This window comes from Leptonychotes weddellii, chromosome 1 (assembly GCF_054177405.1).
Source record: "Leptonychotes weddellii isolate Sample4059 chromosome 1, ASM5417740v2, whole genome shotgun sequence".
Lineage (NCBI taxonomy): Eukaryota > Metazoa > Chordata > Mammalia > Carnivora > Phocidae > Leptonychotes > Leptonychotes weddellii.
The window spans coordinates 170,980,314-171,004,966 of record NC_138369.1 but is presented as its reverse complement, the minus strand read 5'-3'; the positions used below and the strand labels follow the sequence as shown (position 1 = coordinate 171,004,966).

General features: G+C 35.0%; 1 pseudogene; it reads right to left on the bottom strand.

The window, feature by feature from the left end:
- Positions 1-18,280: 18,280 nt before the first annotated feature.
- On the bottom strand, positions 18,281-19,068 carry LOC102726546 (UBX domain-containing protein 2A pseudogene; annotated as a pseudogene).
- Between the last annotated feature and the right edge of the window lie 5,585 nt (positions 19,069-24,653).

Sequence of the window (24,653 nt, the reverse complement as noted above, 5' to 3'; positions counted from 1 at the left end):
AATTTTCCCACTCTAGTGGATTTTTACCATCATCATGTAAATATATCATTGTATCTATATTCTTAAGAAAATTCTTTCAATTCCAATTCTACCTTCAGCTACTGCCCCATTTTTTTTTAACTTCCTCTTATAAGAACATACTTTGGAAGAGCAGTTTATGTCAAAGTTTCTTAATCTCCCTTTATCTCCTGAGCCTCCTTCACCAATCATTTATGTTCACCCCTCTGCACTCCTTTTGTCAAGCTACAGATTAATTTCCCACTGTTGAAGCTAATGATTAATACGCAATCCTTACCTTGACCTATCAATAGCACATAAGCACATTTATTGTGCTTTTATAACACAATAGCATATGAAACATATCAACACATTATTACTATTTATGTATCGATAGCATATAACGTAACCCCTGTGTCTTGGAAGAGTGGCTTCATTTGGCTTCCAGTTTCCTATTTCTGTCTGATGTCCTTTATACTCCTCTGGCATCTCTTTAGACTTCTATGCTTGTTTATCTTGACTTCCTGAACTTTTAGTGTTGGATACCACAGAACTCAGTCTTTGATATTCTTTTGTCTAGCTATACAACTTCTATTTGATCTCACATAATTATATGGGTTTAATCATGCTGTATATGCCAAATGTCTGGCAGATCGATATATATCCAGGTGCAGACCTCTCTGCTGAGAGAATCCGCCTAACTACTGGACTTATCACAAATGTGATGTCTATTAATCTGTAACATTGTAATGAATAAAGAAGTATAAAATAGTAGTTTAATGTTTAGCTCTGTCTAAATGCCACTCTGTACTACTTCATATAATATTCTTCATATAAGGATTAACACAAATTATAAGCTGTTTAACCATTATTTTACATATAATTCAGGATAAATTTTATAGATTTTCCTGAATTTGTAATAGAAGTATGCTAATATATATATTTATAGTTATATATTCCCTTGTGTGATGGATATATTCTTATATGATGATATGTTCATATATAAATATATATACACTTACATATTATATGTATTCATAGATAAGTGTATGCATATATATGTGTGTGTGTGTTATTTCATATTGTAACAGTTTCTAATAATTAAATGTTTCATTTTATGGCATGAGCGCCAGTACAGAGGGAGAAATGCTTGCATTATTTTTTCTTGTCGTATAAGGTAAGGAGGATTAGGACAGGAAATGTCACAAATGACCTCAATGCTGAGACAGCATGTATATAAAAATAATTGGATTATGAAATTAACTTATAATACTATAATCATAATAACATGAAGGGAGGGAAATCGGAGGGGGAGACGAACCATGAGAGACGATGGACTCTGAGAAACAAACTGAGGGTTCTAGAGGGGATGGGGGTGGGGGGGATGTGTTAGCCTGGTGATGAGTATTAAAGAGAGCACGTACTGAATGGAGCATTGGGTGTTATATGCAAACAATGAATCATGGAACACTACATCAAATACTAGTGATGTAATAATGTATGGTGATTAACATAACATAATAAAAAAAAGTTAAAAAAATAAAAAATAAAATATATTACTTATTAAGGAGCATTAACACTAAAACTTGCATCTCACCTTCAAATAATTATCTGTATTTGTGTAATTATATCATTCAGAGTTTGAAATTTGAAATATTGAAATGTCAATATATCATAGAAATAATAAAGCAATTTCAATTTGTATAAATTAAAGGGCATCACCCATGAAATAGGCCTTAAAATCTTCCTATAAGCTTATGAATGAAGATTCACTGGCCAAAAATACTGATTTCTTTTATGAGGAGATTTCAATAAGTACTATAACATAGTTTTATTCTGTCATTTCAAAGAATCTAATGCATCTTAGTTGTGAAAAAATGTGGCCAACTTATAGTTGTTAAATATAGTGAGAAATAGTGGCCTTCTGTTAAAATTAACAGGAATATTCTGAAAAATTGGAAATTGCCTCCTTACCTACAACTTGCAGTGAAAAACTGTCTATATTAGTTTTTAGTTTCCTAGCAACATCCCTAAATTTTAACAGTGAATTAATGTATAAAATACATTTTTACTCTGCCTGGCATAGAAATCATTTTTTGTAGAGTATACACAGAATTATGAGAAGATGTGGCTTTCCAGTGTTACATTTTCATAATGTGACAGGTTATGTCACAGGACAGAGAAAAAAATTAGAAAACATGGTTTCTATTTTAAGAGAAAAATTGCATTAAAATTGTGATTTTTCTTCTTTAGTAAATCCATTGGGTATTGCATATATACTTCACTAATTAGTTTTAAACTGTGTATTCGAATGAGTAGCTCTATTACTCCTATATGTTAACAGTTGTCTCTTGAAATAATTACTATTTAGGTTTGTAAAGTATTCATTAAATGTCTGCCAAATTACTTAAAAATCATAATAGACATTTAATGGGTGCTTTAAAACTGAAATAGAAATTACATTTGATTATAAATAACTGTAGGTTTATAAAGCTATCATTATATGTCTATTAAGACCATTTAACTTAAGTGTTACATAATTAGAGAAGAGCCAGGATTTTAATTGCACATTTGCAAACTGCTAGCTCGCTTTGCTAAATATTCATTTTATCCACTGCAGAAAAGTGTGAGTGAGGTATGAAGATTTCATCATTTTTTTCCTTAAGCAATTTTTCCCTGCATGAGAATCTATGAGATTAGAGGATCTAACAAATGCTTATCACATGCAATAAGACCGTATGCAAAAAATAAGAAATTTACATTGAACATATATCTTTATAAGAAGGATACATTTCACTTATCCCCTCCCCACCCCCACCAAAAAAAAAAAAAAAAAATCTTGATAAGCAAGAGGTATTCCCTTTCCTGCCTTTCAGGTTACTGATTAATATCAGTGCCTGACCAAATAGCTGAGATAGAAAATAATTGATATCAAATTATGATTCAACACTTAGTGCTTTGGTCCTAGAAAGTACATCCCAAGTTGCCAATAGAAAAGCATAATTTCCCATTAAATACCTCACTAAGCAGTTGCTTGTTATCACAGAAGTTAAGTGGGGATTAAAAGAGACTAAATTACACTTTTATGCCTTGAAGTGCCAACTCATCTTGAAGTCAAGATTGGTACACAAAATGCAGAGACATAAGATTGTAATTTGGGTGCAGGTTCAATTCAGTAGATAAAGTGTCTCAGATGGCAGGCTTTTAGAAGCACTAAAACTCCTTTTGCAAAGGAATCCACTTTTAGTTCTTCAGTGTATCTCCATTAGACACCTGAGGTTGCCTTTTGTAAACCTAAGGAATAAAACATTCTGCTGAGAGGAAATTTATTTATATATCATTTCTTCTCTGAATGCTTTTTCTTCTTGGAAACATTTGCATTTAAACAAGCTTTTGATTTCTTTGGAATCCATCTGCCTACACTTACTCTATTTTTTACCCCTGAATAAACGTCACCTGTGAAGTATGTTGTAAATACTGTTGCTGCTCCATTTTCTTAATGTTGTACCTATCCATTTAAAGTCAGCGTGCTGATTGAGTTTGACGCATCTTACTCAGGACATGGCACTAGGATTTTTAGTCTCTCCATGCATTCTTGGTTAGTACTGAGACAGTAGGATTCAAACTCAGTATCTTTGGATTAAAAAAAAAAAAAAATTAACAAAGGGGAAGAGAGCTTAGACCAAACAACAGTACATACTTTAATTTTCATGGCAATGCACTGAATTTCTCCATCTCATCACAATTCCCTAAATTTAAGTTATTCCAGATCTCAAGAAGTCCCCTACATTTTTTTTTTAATTTTTGGCTATCTTCTCACTTAAATTATTACAAAAAGTAAAATCTTCAGGGCCAACTCACCACTTTAGCCTCAACCCTTGGCTGGGACTAGTCATAGGGTCATGTTTGGCGAGTTCTAGTTAGTTTCATGTGTGTTAGATGTGATTAAAGTCCAATGTTCTACATTCAAAAGGAAATATTTTCTTGGAAAAGTAATTTGAATTTGTTGCTAATATATTTTAAAAAATGGAAACTTTAATAATAAAAAAAATCTACATTTCTTTTGATTTGTTCAATACGGGAAGATGAACTGCATGAGAATTTCCACGAATTTGAATGTTGGCCGTTCTCCATTGTCCTAGGCAGAGTGTCAAATCACATCACTCCTTATTATCACTTCAATGACAATGAGGCTGCAACCTGCCAATTGTAATCACACTTGCATTATTATTTTTCTACACATATATCATTTCATTTATTTACAGGGCTTGTTTCTCTCCTGTAACTGTCCTCCCTTTGACACCTGATCATCTCAAGGCTCTAGGCTGAGAAAAAAAGCATATTTACTATGAAACAGTTTCCTTTAAATTATACCAGTTCCCCAGAAGGGGCTCTAGCAATGTGTTCACATCAACTTGTTTCTTAAAATCTGCAAAAATGAGATATTTTTTCTTTTTTGATAAGGTCCCTGGAAAATTATGTAAGCTTCAGTCCTCACAAAACCTGGATCCAACACTGGCTGTGTAAAAATGAAATTCTAATCACAGTTACCAGCAGAATAGAGTAAAAATTTCTAATGACAGCTTTTTTTTAATCTCCCAGGAGATAGTCTTTGATAAATCTGACAAATTAATGACACGATGCTTTCCTGAAGAATTTGAAGGAAAATAAAATAGAAGTATCATTTGCCTACACGACATGTTATTTTTTCTGCAGACATAAAAAGGTTCGCCCTGACCGCTTTGTCAATAACAAGTCAGAAATATGGTCTCATGGAAATTAAGAATTAGGTTTGTGTATGAAAGTACCATTTTAATGAATCTGGGAAGGAGGCATTCTGTTTCCACTTTTATCAGGCTCTCATTTACAATTAGTTTTTGTGGATACAGTCTGATAGGCAATGTATTTAAAGCAGATAGATATTTGTATATTTTTAAGCTATAGGAGGGAATGAGAAGAGATATCTATATAAAGCCAAATACAGTCTTTCAGCTCAGTAAGTTGTAGAAATGATTTCCTATAATTATTCAAAGATATTCATTCTTTTTGAAGCAGTACATTGGTACTCTTAGGAGCTGAAAAACAAACCAAAAAAGAAAGAACTGAAGGTAAGATTAAATAATTTAGAAACTTGTTTTTTATTAAGTTTATTTAAGATTTTTCATTATGGCATACATAGAAAGAAGGAGATACATAAAAAATATATGGTTTGTTAACAGATCATGAAGCTGGCACATCCATGTAACTGTCACATAATTAAAAAATCAGAGCATTACTAACCCCTACAAGCCCCCTTTCTAACCCCTTCCACTTTACTTCTTACCCTCCTGCTCATAGTAGCCACTCTCCTGACTTAACATCATGGAATTGTTTTGCCTGTTTGAACCTCATCAAAGTTGAATACAGCACTGTGTATTATTTGGGTATGAATGCAAACAACATTCTCATATGCAGGTACTTTCTTGAACACACATATGAATATTCTTGTAAAGAACATATAAGCTACATATTTATTTATGTTTTGTGTACACCTAGCACTTTACATAATACTATATAGTGAGGGCTTATGTTCAAATTTGGTAGATAATTACAGGCAATTTTCCAAAGCAATTGTGACAATTTACGTTCCCCAAAACTGTGAATAAGAGTTCCAGTTTCCACATCCTGGCTCCTACTTGATATTGTCTATTTTTCTTTATTTGCATTACTATTTTTATTATTCATTTTTATTTTAGCTATTCCAGTGGAGATGTACTGGTATTAAAATTGCATTTCTGTAATTACTAATAAAATTGAGTACATTTACATATTTATTAGCCATTTGGATATCATATTTTTTGATGGAACTGTTAAGTCTCTCTTAAAAGCTCATTTTCATTTGGGCTTGCCTGTTTGTTTCCTTATATTTATTTGGAAATAATTTTAAATTTATGAAACAATTTCAAAACAACTAAAGAACAAAGAGTTTCCTTATACCTTTCCCTCAACTTTCCCTAATATTAACATCTTATATAACCATGGTACATTTATCAAAATGAGGAAATTAATATTGATGTAATAATGTTAACTAAACCTCAGACTTTATTCCATTGTCACCAGTTTTTTTCACTAATGAACTGAATAATCTACCAATGATCCACGAATTATGCAGTTTTCAGTGTGCGTGATAGAGACAGATACTCTTCCCTATTCTGCAGGAGCCCTGGGTACTATTCTCTGTAATCTGTTCAGGTGTTTCCCTCCCTCCTTCTTCCCAGCCTTGAGGAGCTTGCTCACATGCACATCATGATCATTACTCTCCTGAATAATATAGGTGTACAGGCGACTCCCTACAGATCTCCAGTGTTTTCTCTCTTCCACCCCGTTTTCTTTCTATCTCTCCCCCTTTCTCTTTCTCTCTCTCTTCCTCTGTCTCTGCTGAATTCTCGTCTCAAGCACTCAGGTCTATGAACACTACCCAAGATCCCAAGATGGTCTCCCTTGTGCCCCAGCTCTGTGTCCAAAACAATTCAGGATATCTTCCAAGTTCTCTTATCCTTCTTCACAATATTCTGGAAAATCCATCAAGGCAGGAACGCCATAATCATCAGGTTCCACAGATTAGTTTCCTGTCTCTTGAGATCACTATGCTAAGTTTACTGATATCCGGTGTCTTGAAAACTGCTTTATCATATATTTTATAATTGATTCAGGGCAGGAGTATAAATCCACTTCTGTAACTCCATCTTACTTAGAAAGATAATGTCATTCTCTTAGTTAAGATTTGCTTTATTACTGTAATATTCAATTATGTAAATATCTTAGAACATAAAACTTTACTTTTTTTTCCTGAAAATAACAATTGGAGGATCTAGGAATTCTTAGTCTGAGTAAATTAAACCTTTTTTAAAAAAGATTTTATTTATTTATTTGACAGAGAGAGAAACAGTGAGAGAGGGAACACAAGCTGGGGGAGTGGGAGAGGGAGAAGCAGGCCTCCCACTGAGCAGGGAGGCCGATGCAGGGCCAATCCCAGGACTCTGGGATTATGACCTGAGCCGAAGGAAGACACCTAATGACTGAGCCACCCAGGCTCCCCATGAATAAGTTAAACCTTGATAAAGAATATCCACAAACAGTATATTGATCAACACTTATGTAAGTACAGGTTACTATCAGAGTATGAAAGCAATTTTAAATTAAATTAATTGTTCTGGAAGGAATTCCTGAAAACGGTGATACTTTAGCTAAATTTTGAAAGATATTTAAATGTAAATTAGAGAAAGAAAAAAAAAGAGCAATAAATTAAGTTGGAAAGATAGCACAGAAGATTCATATACTACAATGAGATGCTACTGCAAGTGGTTTAATAGAGTAGAATAACAAATATCTAGAAAATGCCAACAGAAGCTAATTAAAAAATCAGTAGAGGAGATTAAATTCAACTTGGCTGGAGAGGATGTACACGTTGAAATTCCCATTGAATCCCCTGCCTCTCCCTTCATGTTGAATTTATCTGATTAAAATATGTCTGACAAGTTCCCTTGAACCACTGTCACTCAGATACCTTTCAATACATATCCCCAGAAATGTTTTTGGGTTTTATTTAATTGCAGAGAAGTTTTCATTCTATAACCTCAATGAAGAATGGATAAAAGCCTACATTCTTCCTAAATATTGGGAGGAAGGAAGGTTAGTTTAGATATTTTTAGTTTTAAGGTCTCTAGGGGTATACTCTTTATTACTATCTCTGGAAATTACCTGCTTTATGTCTTTAAAAGAATGGGCAGACAAGAAATTGTAATGTATCAGTGGTTTTATTATTTCTAAAATGTAATGAAATAAACAAAATCATAGAATTTTCCCTAAGACGCTTTATGCTATCTCCAGTAATTAAAATGCTTTATTTTGAATTGCTTACAGTTCATTTTTTAACCCTTTTGGCTATGATTTTGTGTGTCTTTACAACTGGGCATTGATTGCACTATTTAGAAATCGTTTTTCAGTGGTAAGTAAATTGTTACTTATCATGATCTGAGTTTTCCTAACTTCCTTAAAGACAATGTAGGCTGAGAAGATGACTTCTGACAGTTATATTTGAGTTGACACAAAGAAGACTAGAAATTTACTTCTGTAATGAATTGTGCAATATTTCCTTTTAATGTGTCAACTCCTCTCTTTAATACTGCAATTTATCCATCAAAACCAGTTCATAAAAAGAAAAATAAATTTTATGTAAAAGTAAAGTGGGGTATTAAAATTCACTTGTTGAATGCACCTGTATTTTAAAAGAAACTGACAGATTATAGAGTTGAAAAATATACCAAATCCCACTGCTAATTAGTGACAATTGCTGATAAAGCAGTAGTGTGTGTGTGTGTGTGCGCGCGTGTGTGTGTGCTGTTTTGTTAGACTTTACCACATCTCTGCCATGTTTTAAAATCTACAGTATGGTTATCGTGGGAGATCTTATGGCCCAGTTGAAAGTGGTGAAGGAAACAGCAGGAAAAGTATGTGGAAAAGTTTAGACAGAATTATTTTCTGAACCATAGAATCTGTTGATCTCAAGATTTCCAATAGATCGCATTGTAACTTAGCTATTAAATCATTCAGGAATAACCTTCTAGGAGGAATGACAACCATGCCATCCCTAAGCATACAATTGCTTGTTACACACTTTTCATGATTCTTTGTGTTCTATTATTATCCTTCCCAGTGTCCATTTTTCCAGACAAAACGGTGCTTTGGGGTTTTAAAATGAGAAATGAAAATCTATTTATAGATTGCTAAAAAGATATCCCTATCTGCAAACATATCCTGATGTGCTAGTCACCTTTGCAGCTTAAAAAACAAGTCCCCAAATTTCAGTGTCTAACAGTAAATATTTGTTTCTTGATTACACTGTTTAAGAATTGCTGGCCAATTGTTTTTTCCATTGTTTTTGAAGTAACCTGAAAATTTTTCCAGGAATTGAGCTGGTGCAATCATAAGTCTCCCCTCAATTGTTTCCATTCTCTTAGCAGCTATAGTGTTGCACTGTCTATTGCCCACTTATAAAAAATAATATTTCATATATTTGGTCCAGTTGTTTGTTAAGTTTGACAGGAAAATCCTATCTCTGTTAATTTACCTTGACTTGCAGGAGTCAGCCATCTTATTTTAAATGATTTATGGGGAAAAAAAATATAGAGATGAACCCACTTAAATACATCTTGGAATGAAAATTACAACATAAGTTTCCAGTATACGTGACCTTAACCAAATGATCAAAATTAATATCATCAGTAATAGAATGTATCAATATCATGTGCCTCCTGATATAAAATGCCAAGAAAGACACAGAATCACTTCTGTAGTACTCTTGTCAAAAATATATAACTTGAATTTAATTATGAACAAATACCAGACACGGAGGGATATTGTATTAAATACTGGGCCAATATTCTTCAAACGTTTCAGTATCATAAAAACAAAAGACAAGGAACTGTTCTAGACTGAAGGAAACTAAGAATAAATGATGACGGAATGCAATGTGCGACCCTGGGAAGGTCTTTATTAGGACGAGTGGTGCCTTTGAATAAGGTCAATAGAGTGGAGAATATTCTTACATCAGTGTTCATATCCCTGTTTCAATCATTACACTGTGGTTATGAACATTGCTAACATTTGGAGAAACAGCATGAAGTGTATCTGGGAATTCTTTGTACCATTTCTACTCTGTATGTGTTCTTTTCTGTGCATCAAAAGTTGTTTCAAAATGGAAATTCAAAATACAAAATAAATACGAGGCAAAATATTCCAATATAAAATATTTTCTCCTACAAAAGGAGAAAATATCCCAGGGCATTGAATTATTCTTGTGTCGTGTTCCTGGAAGAACCATTTCTACTGACAATATCACTAATGCCTTGGGACACTTCCACCTTCTGCTCGTTCTCTAAGATGCCTACCTTTCTATTCCATTATTAGTGCTGTATACACTCTCCTACATCCTATCTTTTGTGTTAAAGTGCAATCTGGAATTATAAAGCCATACTTCCAAGGCTGACAATGATCACATTTTTTGTCTGACTTATGAAAAGTTTATTCTCAGTGCAAAAGAAGCAATTTTTCTATATCCTTATATTTTATCCTCCTCTAAATCCTAGATAATTATCTTAGTTAAAATGAAGTGAGTTGAAACACAGTTTTCAAGCGTTAGTGTGGTAAATTCACTCCCTACCATTAATTTAATATTTTCAGTATGTATGTTCTCTGTCAAAAAAGGTACTTGCTAAGTACAGGATGGCACTTTGAAAGTAATGCCAACTGCCTCTTTATCATGAGACGGTTTTTCAAGGTGTTTCTTACTGAATTAGCTTTAAGTTCAACTGTAAGCTCCAGAAAATGATGTCTTCCACATGTTAGAACATTGCTTCACTTTCTCAGAGACGTGGTGGTCTGGAGCTCATAGTGCAGCTCCACAAGCGTCATTGACCCAGTGTGTGTTGTTGCTCAGCCGTCCTCAATCTTTAGCTCCCATCTTGGGGTCCAGAGTGACTTCCCTGATGCTAATCTTTATGCTAGCATTCCAACTTTCAAGAAGGAAGATAGGAAAAAAGAAGGTTACCCCTTCATAGAAATGGCTTGTACATTTGTTTATGTCCCATTGGCCAGAAATTAATTGCAGGGTCACAGTCAAACACCAAGGAGACCCGGAAGTGCTGTCTCTTCAGGGCAGCCACGTACAAGGGTGTTCTATTACTCTCTAAAGGTAGAATAGATACTGGGGAACAGTCAGCAGTTTTTGCAAAAGGTACAAGATAGAATAGATAGATAGAAAGATCTGTAAATGATCCAAGTAAGAATATTTTCGTGCATAATTTTCCAATAATTTATCACTTAAATGTTATGGGATAACCTTTCCCTTTTGTACAAAACAGCAAAAATATTGTCACTTACTGATAGTATCTTAATCGTCACCCATCTCCACATTTAAAATTCTGCTTCAGATGTTTATTCACTCAAACTAAAAATCAGTAAGATGATGAGAAAGAAGTATTGCCTTTCATTATTCCAGAAGTTAACACAGTCCTGGGGCAGAAAGACAGTTATTACAAGCAAATATTTGACAAAACCATTGAATGTGTCCAAACTGTATGGTGCTGAACACATTTATTAGGAAATCTTATTTGCAGATCATTGTGCACATAGTCGATTTTTTCTATCCTATCATCTCTTGGACAGCTTCACAGTATATGCCATAGAAATATGTCATTATAGACTTTAATTGCATGCACTTTATGGTTGCTGCCAACATAAGGGTAAAAAGATTAATCGCTTTGGCAGTCAGTGAACATACTAGGGCCTTTTAAAGATTTTGATCTTATTCATTTTTCCAAAAGGTTCGTTTGAATGCACAGAAGTACATTTTGATTGACTACCTTCTCCACTATTTCCACAGTCAAACTAAAAGCCAAGACATTTATCAACAAGAGGAAAAACCCATTTGGAATACAATACACCTGGGAGTAAAAACATTGAATAAAACTAGCAGTTGCAGCTGAAAGAACTTTGCATTGTTTCAAATAAAATGGCAAAGAAATGCCCTATAGTAAGTAAGGTAAATCATTTTTTCAAAAAAAGCATGGTTATGTATGTTTAGACACAAAAGTTACGAAGGTATTAGAGGATGCTTTATGCTTTTGAGATGCCCTTAAACAAAAGTGCAAGAAGCCGCTCTATCAAAAGATGAACTGAGCAGTAAGCAGAACTTTCTGTAGATTTAAGAAAAGAAAATGTTCTTTTTTTTTAAAGATTTTATTTATTTATTTGACAGAGAGAGACACAGCGAGAGAGGGAACACAAGCAGGGGGAGTGGGAGAGGGAGGAGCAGGCTTCCCGCTGAGCAGAAAGCCTGATGCGGGGCTCCATCCCAGGACCCTGGGACCATGACCTGAGCCAAAGGCAGACGCTTAACGACTGAGCCACCCAGGAGCCCCAAGGAAAAAAATGTTCTGTGATCACTTCTCTGCTCATGCCTATGAGCATGGGTTATCTGGTTATCTACAATGCTTTCAATTTTCTGGAACACTTTTCCTGCATTATTCTAAGTAATTTCTGTTACTGTAGAGGGAAATATGTATTATCAAAAGCAATGTCCATTCCTGGTGCCACTTCTAGGATCTTAGTCAAAGCTTGGCAACTAATCATAGACTCCTGTCATTTAAAATAGATTCCAGGATTTCATTTCTGCTATGTCCAGTCATGCCAACCATACTTACTTCTGTTTTACTGAATGGAAAAGCTTGCAATAGTTTACAATATTGATTGATCTATGAATGGGAAATTCTATCCCATGACTAGAGAAAACAATCAAATGTGAAGGGTGCCACAGTTGACAAATAAGATCAGAGCATAATAGATCCAAATCTTACTCCTGTGGGGTCAAACTGTCACATTTGCCCTATGGGAAAACTTCAACATTTCTAGCATGGTTGTTCCAGGTAACAACTAAGGGAAAATGATACCAAAATATATTTTTAAGATTTTATTTACTTGAGAGAGAGAGAGCATAGAGGGAGAGTGAGAGGGAGAAGTAGACTCCACGATGAGCAGGGAGCCTGATGCGGGCCTCAATCCCAGGAGCCCGAGATCATGACCTGAACCGAAGGCAGACGCTTAACCGACTGAGCCACCCAAGCACCCTATATATCAAAATATTTCAAGTAGCACCTCAGATTACCTAATTTCTATCCTCACAGAGATATGGCTTGACCCACAGATCAAAGATTGAAATCCCTTTTTAGAACATTATAAAATGAAATAATTCCCTTGGAGGAGGTTGGCAAAACTTAAATAATAGAAAAAAGATATTAATAATATGATTTGAGAGTTCTTTGACATACCAGCAAGTCATTGCCTGATAATGATTAACTAAATGATTTTGTGGCTAAATAGGGGATGAGCCCAAATTGTGAACAGTCTCCTCTAGCTTTATTTTTTCATGCTAAATAGTTTTCTTGAAAATTCAAGTGAACATTGGAAACCTCTGAGACCACATATCCAATATCAGCCTTATGAATAAGCAAACTCTTCCTTATTCTGAAGGAACCCTGTTTTCCACAGATACAATCCCCTCGTTACGATTATCAGTGTCCTTTTACAACTTCCTCGGCCACCTTGTTCAATCTGTATTGCTAGAAGTTACTACACACAAGAGCTGGCCCGTCCGATTTTCATTTAAGAAATAATGACTGAATATCCCCCAAACTGCCCATATATTATGGAGCATCGTCTTTACAAGGAGAGCATTCAGAACAAGATCTAACTGATACATCCTGGAAAAGAGCCTGATAACACTTTCAGTGAATAGAGAGACCACTTTTACTTATTTTTACAGATTGATCAGTGAGAAGTATAGCCTTTGACTTTTTTCTTATTTCACTTAATTTCTGAAACATCTGATCTCTCAAAATCAAAGATGCAAGTTGATGCCCTAATTTCAATGTCCACATATCTTCCATTATAAAAGTTTTCAAAATGTATCTGTCACCCTGAAAAAAAAAAACAAACAGTTTCTGGGAATCCAGTCTCAATCTCACCATTTTCCTCTGGAAGCACAAACAAAATGATGCATTTTTATAGAAGTGCCTTACCATCTGCCACAACCATTCAAGGTTAAACATGGTGAACATGGTCTTAATGACTTATTACAGTTTCAGTCTCGAATATATATTCTCTAAATGCAAATGTCTCTGCATCTTTGAGCCAAAAAATAGCAATTCAGAATCTATGCCAATTATTTTGTAATGCATAGTAACCCTAGATATGTCATAAACCAACACAACACTTTGCCTATTCAAAACTGTGCTGGTGTAAGGATGTCAGACCAGCACTGAACACTAAAATTAAATGGGAGTAGAGATGCAAATGCTCACTTTGAGTGATTGCAATGGGTGCAGACTGCTTTGGGAGCACGGCAAGGTCATTCTGAGATGTAGGCAAGAGGAAGATGATTTGGAATTTAATATGACCCAGAACCCCATTTTGTACAAAATGAACAGATAAAAATCACACATATGTACCAACTTGTGTCCCCTGCATTTTAGAAATTTGGCTTCTTGGAAAAGACAAACTGTTCATTGTTGTATTATCACTATAATTTAAAAAATCATTTTCTATAATTATAGAAGCCAAAGACAGAAAACAGCCAGAGTATTAGGTAAAAATATTTTTTAATTGGGTTGCTTTTCTAAACAGGCATCACTGTATTTTTCTGTCCTTATTATTATAAACAAGACAGCTTCAATGTTAAGCTATTTCAAACTTTACTTTAAACAGACTTTACTTTAAATCTGTGCATTTAATAAAGAATTTCTTTAGGGGCACCTGGATGGGATGGCTCAGTCGGTTAAGCATCTGCCTTTGGCTTAGGTCATGATCCCAGGGTCCTGTGATCTAGCCCTGCATAGGGCTCCCTGCTCAGTGGGGAGTCTGCTTCTTCCTCTCCCTCTGCCCCTCCACCCTGCTCATGCTCTCTCCCTCTCTCTGCTCCTCTCTCTCAAATAAATAAATAAAATCTTTAAAAAAAAAATAAAGTACTCCTTTAATGAACAGTGACAACTACTTTTCCAAATCTATTGTTACCAGAGATTTTCCTTTTCAAATGTTAAGTAATCCTTGACATTAAAAAAAAAAATTGCATGTCATTATCCCTCAAATATCCACCAAGTGTTATTGATTATGTTTTTCTTTTTTCTTTTTTTAAAGATTTTATTTATTTATTTGATAGAGAGAGACACAGTGAGAGAGTTCCCTCTCTCACAAGCAGAGGGAGTGGGAGAGGGAGGAGCAGGCTTCCCGCTGAGCAGGGAGCCCGATGTGGGACTTGATCCCAGGACCCTGGGACCATGACCTGAGCCAAAGGCAGATGCTTAATGACTGAGCCACCCAGGCGCCCTGATTATCTATCTTTCTGTTTCTACTTCTAACATTCTACAGAACAGAGCAGCAACAAGTAAGATTATATCCTATAACCTTGTACATAGCCCTATAAGTGTCATCGAGTAGTATATGAAGCTTTTAGATAGTACTGATAAAAGAGTCAACAAAGCAAAGTTTGGATCTCTGATTCTCCGAATACTAACAGGCTGAAAAGACACTATAAATAGCAGAGCTGTGCTGATACACATGCACTATTACCTCAGTTTCCGGGTGATCTGATTGTTAATGCGACATTATTTTCTTCTTTGTTCATCAGTACAGCAAGCTGTTAGTATAACGGAATTGGCTGCTAACTTCTGCTTCTGTGCTTATGGATGCCTAAACAAAAGTAAGGTGATTTAAAATCCATTTCATAAACTGTGTGTGGTAAGCAGAATAGTCTCCCCTCCCATCCCTGCAAAGATGCCCATGCCCTAATCCCTGGAACCTGAGAATATGTCATGTTATGTAGCAAAGGAACTCTGCAGACGGGAAGAAGGTCACAGACGTTGGTGACAGTACCCTAGATTATCTGGGTTTGCCCAGTGTAACCATATGGGCCTTTAAAAGTGCAAAAGGGAGACAGAAAGGCAGACATGAGACAATGGAAGATACAGGAGTTATTCAAAGCACGAGAGGGACCTGATCATCAGTACCGACTCTTCAGAGATGGGAGAAGGTTGCAAGTGCCATACAGTGTAGGTGGTTTCTAGAAGCTCAGATGGACAGCCAGCAAGAAACTCGCCCCAGGAACCCCACAAAAACTGGCCCTGTGGACACCCTGATTTCCCCCTTGTTTAAGATTCTAAGCATAGACCCAGTAAAGCCATGCTATTCCTGGACTTTTGCCCATAAAAATTATAGATAATAAATGGATTTCGTTTTACTCCATGCATTTGTGGTAATTTGTTTAGCTGCCATAGAAAACAGATTGTGTGACATACAAACTTTTACCCTTGAGAGTTAGTGGTCCGTTAGGACCTAAATAGCACAGATATGTAGCTTTGATTATTCTCTAATACTTATTACGCTCCTATATTTAAAAAGACAATGTCAGTTTTAGTTGAGAAAGTCTGAATTCATACATAATAATGATTCAAGGTAGTTTATTATACCATTAGTTTACATAACTCTATAAAGAACTGTATTAGTATACTGTTACTGCCATAATAGATTATTACAAATTTGGTGGCTTACAACAATGAATTTATTATCTTACATTTGCTTAGGTCAGAAATATAACCTGGGTCTCACTGAGCTAAAATCAAGTTGTTAACAGACCTGTGTTTCTTTCTGAAGGTTCTGGTAGGGAAGCCATTTCCTTACCTTTTCCAGCCTCTAGAGGCTGCCTGCATGCCCTCAGTCATGGGCTCCTTTCTCCATCTTCAAAGCCAGCAAGATGGTATTTCTCTGACCATTACTTCATAGTCACGTCTCCTTCTTACCATAGTTGGGAAAGGTCCTCCCTTTTTAAGGACTCATGTAATTAGATTGGATCCATCCAGATAATCCAAGATAATCTCCTCATCTCAAGGTCTATACCTTAAATCACACCTGTAAATTCCCTTATGCCTTATAAGGTAACATAGTAACAGGTTTCAGAGGTTAGGACCCCTACATCTTGAAGGGAAAATCATTATTCTTTCTAGAGCAGAAAAAAAAAAATACAATCATTATCCACTCAAAGCAAGCTAATCATTTCCCCATTTTATCCTGCAGAGCAGTGAGAGAATTTTGCAAAATATGGCTAAGGGAATTTACAGGTGTGATTTAGGGTACAGACCTTAAGATGGGGGAGATTGTCCTGGATTCTGGATGGATCCAATCTAATTACATGAGTCTGGTTCATAATTTTATGAACTGTGAGTCCTACACTGACTTTGCCTCATTTCTGTCTGTTCCAAGATGTTTTCTTTTATTTAGTCTTCTTATTTCAGTATTAATTTATTAATCAAAACTCTCTTCAAAGACAATCTTCACTGATAGAGATCATCAGGTCTTGCAGACTTGACAACTCTTGGAAGATGTCAGTTAAGTGATGCTATTTATTTTATATGCAAACCACGCTTTTACATATAACTTCAGGGATGGCTTCTATTCATATTTATAAAGGCTCACAGACGTGTCTCTCTCAGTATCCAAAATTACCATTGGTTTATGACTGCAAACCCTATGTGTTCTCTTCAAATTTCCCTAATGCACTAATGAAACTAATTGAAAACAGGTCCCTAATAGGACTTGAATACGTACCCCATGATGTTTTAAGTTTTCAACTGTAGGAAACAGAAAGAGTTTGTTTCTTTTTCCTCAAGGTTTTGGCTTCCCCACTCCTCACACTTGCACACAAATAGAAATATTTCCCCAGTGACTTGTACCTATGTTTTGTTCGCTTCATGAATTCAGGAAATTTAGTGAATTCTTCCCATTATTTCCCTTTTTGGTCTCCATTCCATTCTATAAACTGATTGGCATTGTTGAATACGTATAATAAAGAATTTAAGAAAAAGATTTGTACCCTCTCTCTATGTAAAACAGAAAACAATTTCAGCATGTGCGTGAAATAGAGATTCCATTGTCAGATAATATTGACCTCAGTAATCTTTAATATTTTACTTGTTAGAATATTTTCCAGAATTTACTCTGATGATCACAATCATCAATGAGATTATTGCCTTTTTTGTTGAAATACCATGTTTAATATACGTTTTACAAAAATAAAACATGCTTAAATAAAAAAGATTGAATACCTTGATGGACTTCCAAAAAATATCATGCTCCATTTACAACATACTTTACACCAAGTGGTTAAGAAATCCATTAAAAAAAACAACTACCCCAGAAAGAAACTACCCTAATCCTTGCTGCTAAAAATCACCAAATTTAATATTTGAAAATAATTGCATATTAGAATATTATTCCCTTTTCTCTTTCAGAGTATGATTAGACATGATTAATTTTATGTGGCTACTACTTTTAATGGGTTATGCTTTGTCTTATGTTTGTTTCGTCCTGTATTAAAATGCTGGTACAAAATACTCCCTGTTAAAAATTTATGGGACTATTTAAAATGGAACATCGGCTGTTTAATTTCAAAAGAAGTTTGTTTTTTTTTTAGAGATTAAAATATTTTATTTCCCTAAAAAGAAACAACCTTAGATTGGAATAACAAATCCCCTCTTCCATTTCCCACCTGTTTAGCTTGACTTCCTCCCATTTAAAAGGAATTTGGGTCACAGAAGAACATTCGAAGGCACCATTTAAATATATGCTTCTTGGGGTGCCGGGGTGGCTCAGTGCCCAAGCGTCTGCCTTTGGCTCAGGTCATGGTCCCAGGGTCCTGGGATTGAGCCCCGCATCAGGCTCCCCGCTCAGCGGTCCCTCCTCCACTCTCCCTGCTTGTGTTCCCTCTCTCACTGTGTCTCTCTCTATGAGAAATGTTAAATTTCTGGACAATACTTTTTCCATTGGCTAACCAGATCTGTACATTAGTGATGGGTTCCAGATTGTTTAGTTAAACAACAGACAAATTGTTTTTATTCTCAGCTTCGATACTCTTTGCCTTAGAAACAATTTTTGGTGTGGCACTTCCCAGTCTGTGACCCTGTCCTGAGAAGGGCTGGAACACAGGCTTCGTTGACATACACACTTCATTTTTTTTGTCTTCAACTTTAATATCCACCTCCTCTTTATCAAAAATTCCCTGTAATTCCAAAGTTAATTCCCCTTTTCTGATGGAGTTCAGAAACTGCTGACTTGCACCATCAGAGTAACTTCTGAAATCATCATTGACAATGAATCCATTTTTCCATAATTTTATACTTACATCGACCTGTTTCTTCTGTTCAGTGGGAGACATGCATTTGGCACCAACCTTCTCAGCTTCCTCAAAAAGGCTGTCAACAAAATATTCACAATTTCTTTGTCGATCATCACTAAGAGGTTGGTTGTCAGACCCTGTTTCACAAACGCATTCTTCTTTTATACTTTCGAGATTATCTACTTCTTTCATTCTTTTGCCTTACTCAGGGCATGGCCCCGCTGCCGCCTCCCAGCCTGGTCCTCCGTTCGTTCAGGGGCCGCGGGCGCCACAGTCGCTGTCGGGCTGGAGCTATGTAGACTAGTAGACCTGCCCAAGAAAATTACATGTCTTGGAATTTTTTTTTAAATATTGCTAATTATAATAAACATCAGTGACACTGAATTAAGTTATTTTAAAACTACTATTAGAATATCTACTTAACATATGATTTCACTATCTTAATCCTTCATGTACTATTTGTGGTGTCTGATAGTCAACTTCATGTGTCAACTTGGCTGGGTTATGGGATCCCACATAGTTGGTCAAATATTATTTCTCGGCATGTCTGTGAAAATGTTTCTGTAAGATAATAACATTCAAATTGGTAGACTGAGTAAAGTGGATTGTCCTCCACAATATGGGTAGCCTCATCCAATCCTTTGAGGGTTAAAGAACAGAAAGGTGGAGGAAAGGCAAATTTAATCTCTCTGCTTGATCTGGGTCATCCGTCTCCTTTTGCCCTTGGATATTGGTGTTCCTGATTCTCAAGCTTTTGGATTCAGACTGAGACTTACACCATTGGCTCCCCTGTCCCAGGCCTTCTGGTTTGGACTGGACTACACTACTGACTTTCCTGAGCTACACTTGCAGATCTATTGTGGGACTTCTCAGCCTCCATAATCATGTGGGCCAATACATCATAATAAATCTCTTTTTATAGATCTGTATATTGGTTCTATTTCTCTGGAGAACCCTGATATATTCTGTATCAGGCAGCATGTTAAGTAATAGAGAGATATCAGTGACCAGAACAGTGTCTGCTGTCTTGAAACTCAGGTTTAATTTTCAGTGCCTCCCAGCACAAAATCTGATCACATTGTAACTGGAGTGGACCAAAGAAGAATATCATTGATATGATAGAGAAGAAAATATAATCAAAGTTGAACAAAGTGTATGTATATCATACAATCCCCATATTCCAAAGTTTGATTCTAAATCAATCAATACATAGAATAATATCATGGAAAACAAAATTAATTTATAGAGCTGATTATTTATAGAGTTTATGTTTTTCATTTTTTGTAATTTTTTTTTTAGTTCAAGAGTAGCATCACCTAATGTTTAATATTATCATCTCATATTGATTGTTTGGCTTGCACTTTCTTTTTTCTTCCTTTCTTTTGTTCTTAACCTGTAAAATTCTCTGCTAGTGGGGACTTCCATTTCTGGCCAAGATAGAGGAAACTGGACCAACTTTACCATCCTTCCTGAATGACAAACAAAAAATGGACAAAATATATGAAACAACATTTTTTAAGGGAAATGCTAATTTTACCCCAAGGAGATATGAATATGCACCTGTTAGAATGTTTAAAATTAAAATAGCTGATCCTACCAAGTGTCGATGCAGATGTGGAAGAACTGTAACTTTCTCACACTGATCATGGAAATGTAAAATGGCACAACCATTTTAGAAAGCATTTTGGCAGGTTCTTTAAAAGTTAAAGATATATCTGCCATATAAAGCAGTCATTCCACTCCTCAGCATTTACCCAACAGAAATAGAAGCATATGCTGTACAAAGCCTTGTATATGGATGTTCATAGCACTATTACTTATAATAGCCTAAAACAGACATAACTAAAGTTTCTATCAACAGGTAAATGGATAAATATATTGTGATATATTCATGCAAAAAATGAATTATTATAACACACTACAGCATGAATGTATCTCAAATAATTATGCTGAGTGAAAGAAGCCAGACAAAAAGAAGAATACATACTGTTTTATTCCATTTATATAAAATTACAGGAAACTAAAACTAATCCATAGTGACAGAAAGCTGATCAGTGATTGCCTGAGGTCAAGGGTGGGGTGGAATGGAAATAGGAATGAGGGATTACTTAGTGGCACAAGGAAACTTCCACAGGTGGTGGGCATTATATATCCATTTTCTTGAGATTGCAGGTGGTTTCACAGGAGTAAAAATATGTAGAATATATTCAAATTGACACTTTAAACATGTGCAATTTATTTGTATGTCAATTGCATTCCACCAAGCCAATAAAAAAAGCTGGTAATGAATGATACCTAGATGTCTCAGTAAGCAGGATGCTTCCATATGATCTTGAATGTAATATTGACTGTAAAAGTTTTTGCTCTCCAGTAGGAAAAACACATTTTTGCTATAGGCACATAAGCTTTGTGTGTGTGATATCTTGAATATCCATTGACTGCTTTATGATGTTATACAGAATTTTAAAATTGTCAGTAGACTGCAGGTAGAAATACTTAAAAATGGCTCTCATTTCCTTGGCTAAAATCTCTAGTGCATGGTGATAGCAGCAAAGTATATTATAGCTGTTTTATTTCAAAGGCAGTTATATTTCAGTGGTGAGTGAAGGGCACCTTTAGGGTCTATGGGACCCCATAGAATTTTGTAGTTTAGCATTTCTATCTAATGAATTAAATTTATTATGCCAAAGAGACATTTGGAATTGGCCATTTCCATATACTGGACATAAAATAAATATTTTGATTTTTGAATTTTGTAGAGAACAAACTATATCATTTTAGAAAATATGTTTTTCTAACATTCTAATAAGAGCAAAATTTGAATAGACTCTTAATTTCAGATTAAAAAACACACACTTGCATAATTTATTTTATATAACCAATTTTAAGTACATGTGTATAATGTAAAATAATGGATAGCTCAATAACTTTATTCTAAGAACAAGGAAATTTTTCTGAATTATTATATTTTCAGGGTTTAAATTTTACCAAGTTGTGTTGACAAACATTATCACTAAAAATGCCAGGCTCTCAGTTACAAATTTACAGAAATATTGATGTAAAATAATGACCACATATATTTAAATGTTCAGTGCTCTTAGGAAGCAAAGAAAAAAGATACAAAAGCATATTTTGAGTCCCTTTGAAGTTTAGAAAATATACATAAGTAGAACTTTCTTCCAATTTTACTACAACTATACTTTCACAAATATATGGAAAAAGTTTACTTCCAGTTTTTAATAAGTTCTATTGGACTCAACAGAATTTTTGAGAGAAAAAAACATATTGTTTATTTTACAACTATTTTCTCAAGTGGACCTAACCTCAGGATATAAAAAATTGTTTTTCTAATTGAGCATTTTATTTACATCAAATATCAACTATTTTGAAGAACTTTTACTGCCTTGTATATGTTTTCTTCCCTGTCCATACTTTTCTTATAAATCTATTATGAAGTAATGCTGGAATTTTATGGGAACTCTGCATAACTCCTCTTAGTCCACCTACTGAGCTCTAAGTGAGCTCTTCCTCGTGGTCATCACTAAGCTTTTATAAGTGGCAAATCACTACCACTAAAAAGTAAAAACTTTTCAACTTCTCTTCTCCAGTATATGCGTCTTAATGTATACCTATTCAAGTTGAGAAATATGATAACTAATATGAAAATATAAAAGTTTACAGTGCTATCTCTTAAGAACTCTTTGCTTATTTAGTTACCAGTATTGTTATCTATTTTTTTAGCCAGTGTTGAACTCTCAACTCTTAGAGCTTTGACAGGTAATGGATTTCATCTTTTGGATTAACTCCAAAGAAATAATAGAGATTACCAGTACAGAGTCTTGAGAAGAATCCTGCAGCCACAATGGCTTTCCTGCTGGTGGAGAAATTGGCTGTCCATGTGGTATTAGTATCCCCTGTTGAAGAGCTAGCTACCAACACTCAAGCTGTTCCTTTGGTTTATGCTCTGTATTAGATGATCATCCATCTGGTTAATGGTGTTGCAATTTGCTTATTGCTACATTCTAAAAGAAATGAATAACTTGGTTCTGCCATCCAGAAATATACTACTATCTCTGAAATAGAATCACTGGAAAGAAGTATGTAAGGGTACATGCCTTGAAAGTCAGAGGCCCATGGGGATTCATCACTAAGTAAAGAATGAGTATTTCTCAAGGGAAGCCAAATCTCCTACCAAGATAGTGGAGATGAACATTTATCAACCCATATTTACATTTTTAAAAGTAAAATTAAGGGGTGTGTGTGTGGCTCAGTCAGTTAAGTGTCTGCCTTCTGCTCTGGTCATGATCCCAGGGTCCTGGAATCGAGCCGTGCATTGGGCTCCCTGCTCAGCAGGGAGCCTTCTTCTCCCTCTGCCCTTCCCCCTGGTCGTGCTCTGTCTCTCTCTCTCTCTCTTGCTCTCGCTCTCGCTCTCACTCTCTCTCAAATAAATAAATAAATAAAATCTTTAAAAAAATAAAATAAAAATAAAATTAAGTTCTCAGGACAAAGTGACATTTACTTTGAAATTGCCACTGAGTTGATTTGAATAATAGTCTAATATGTATTAATATTTTTAAACTTTACTCTCCTAAGTATCAATTAAATAATTTTCTTGATTAATATGGAAATGTTTTCTACTTCTCACATATTATTATTATGAAGCACAAAATCCTCTCTTTTTATTTATAGTATAAGCTTTTTTTTAATTTGAAATTCTATCAGGCTGAATCAGACAACATATAGAATTCTGTACTTTACTAATAATGGTGCTATGCAAGTGTTCAAAATAATTTTAATAGTTTCAACTTTTAGTGAAATTAGTTCTAATTAAAATCTTTATCTGGGTAAAACTAAAAATAAACTGTTTGGAGGCAGCTTTCTTTCATGTTATATGGCTACTTTCATTTAATCTTATAGCTCCCTTACATTTTTTTCAATCTATCTTCTGATTTGAAAATTATTTTGTCATTTTCTTTTCAGTTTTAAATGTCCTTCCCCAAGAAAATTATTTATTAATAGTAAAATTTCACCAAAAAGTATATTTAATGTTTAACCTTAGCACAAAAATGATAGTACTATGAAAGGGTATCTATTACATACTACACCATGAAGGATACTTCTTATAGATTCAGTATAATTTTAGACCATTTTATGATGTTTACTTTCCATCATTTTAAATGTTTGAAGACTGATGTAAACTGCAATCTGGGAAACAGATTCATGGGGACATTTTTTTGTTTTTGTTTTTGTTTTTGTTTTATTTTATTATGTTATGTTAATCACCATACATTACATCATTAGTTTTTGATGTAGTGTTCCATGATTGATTGTTTGTGTATAACACCCAGTGCTCCATTCAGTACATGCCCTCTTTAATACCCATCACCAGGCTAACCCACCTCCCATCGCCCTCCCCTCTAGAACCCTCAGTTTGTTTCTCAGAGTCCATAGTCTCTCATGGTTCGTCTCCCCCACCGATTTCCCCCCCTTCATTTCTCCCTTCCTACTATCTTCTTTTTTTTTAACATGTAATATATTATTTGTTTCAGAGGTACAGGTCTGTGATTCAACAGTTTTACAAATTCACAGCACTCACCATAGCACATACCCTCCCCAGTGTCTATCACCCAGCCGCCCCATCTGTCCCTCCCCCCACTACTCCAGCAACCCTCAGTTTGTTTCCTGAGATTAAGAATTCCTCATATCGGTGAGACCATATGATACATGTCTTTCTCTGATTGACTTATTTCGCTCAGCATAATACCCTCCAGTTCCAACCACATCGTTGCAAATGGCAAGATTTCATTCCTTTTGATGGCTGCATAATATTCCATTGCATATATGTACCACATCTTCTTTATCCATTCATCTGTCAATGGACATCTTGGCTCTTTCC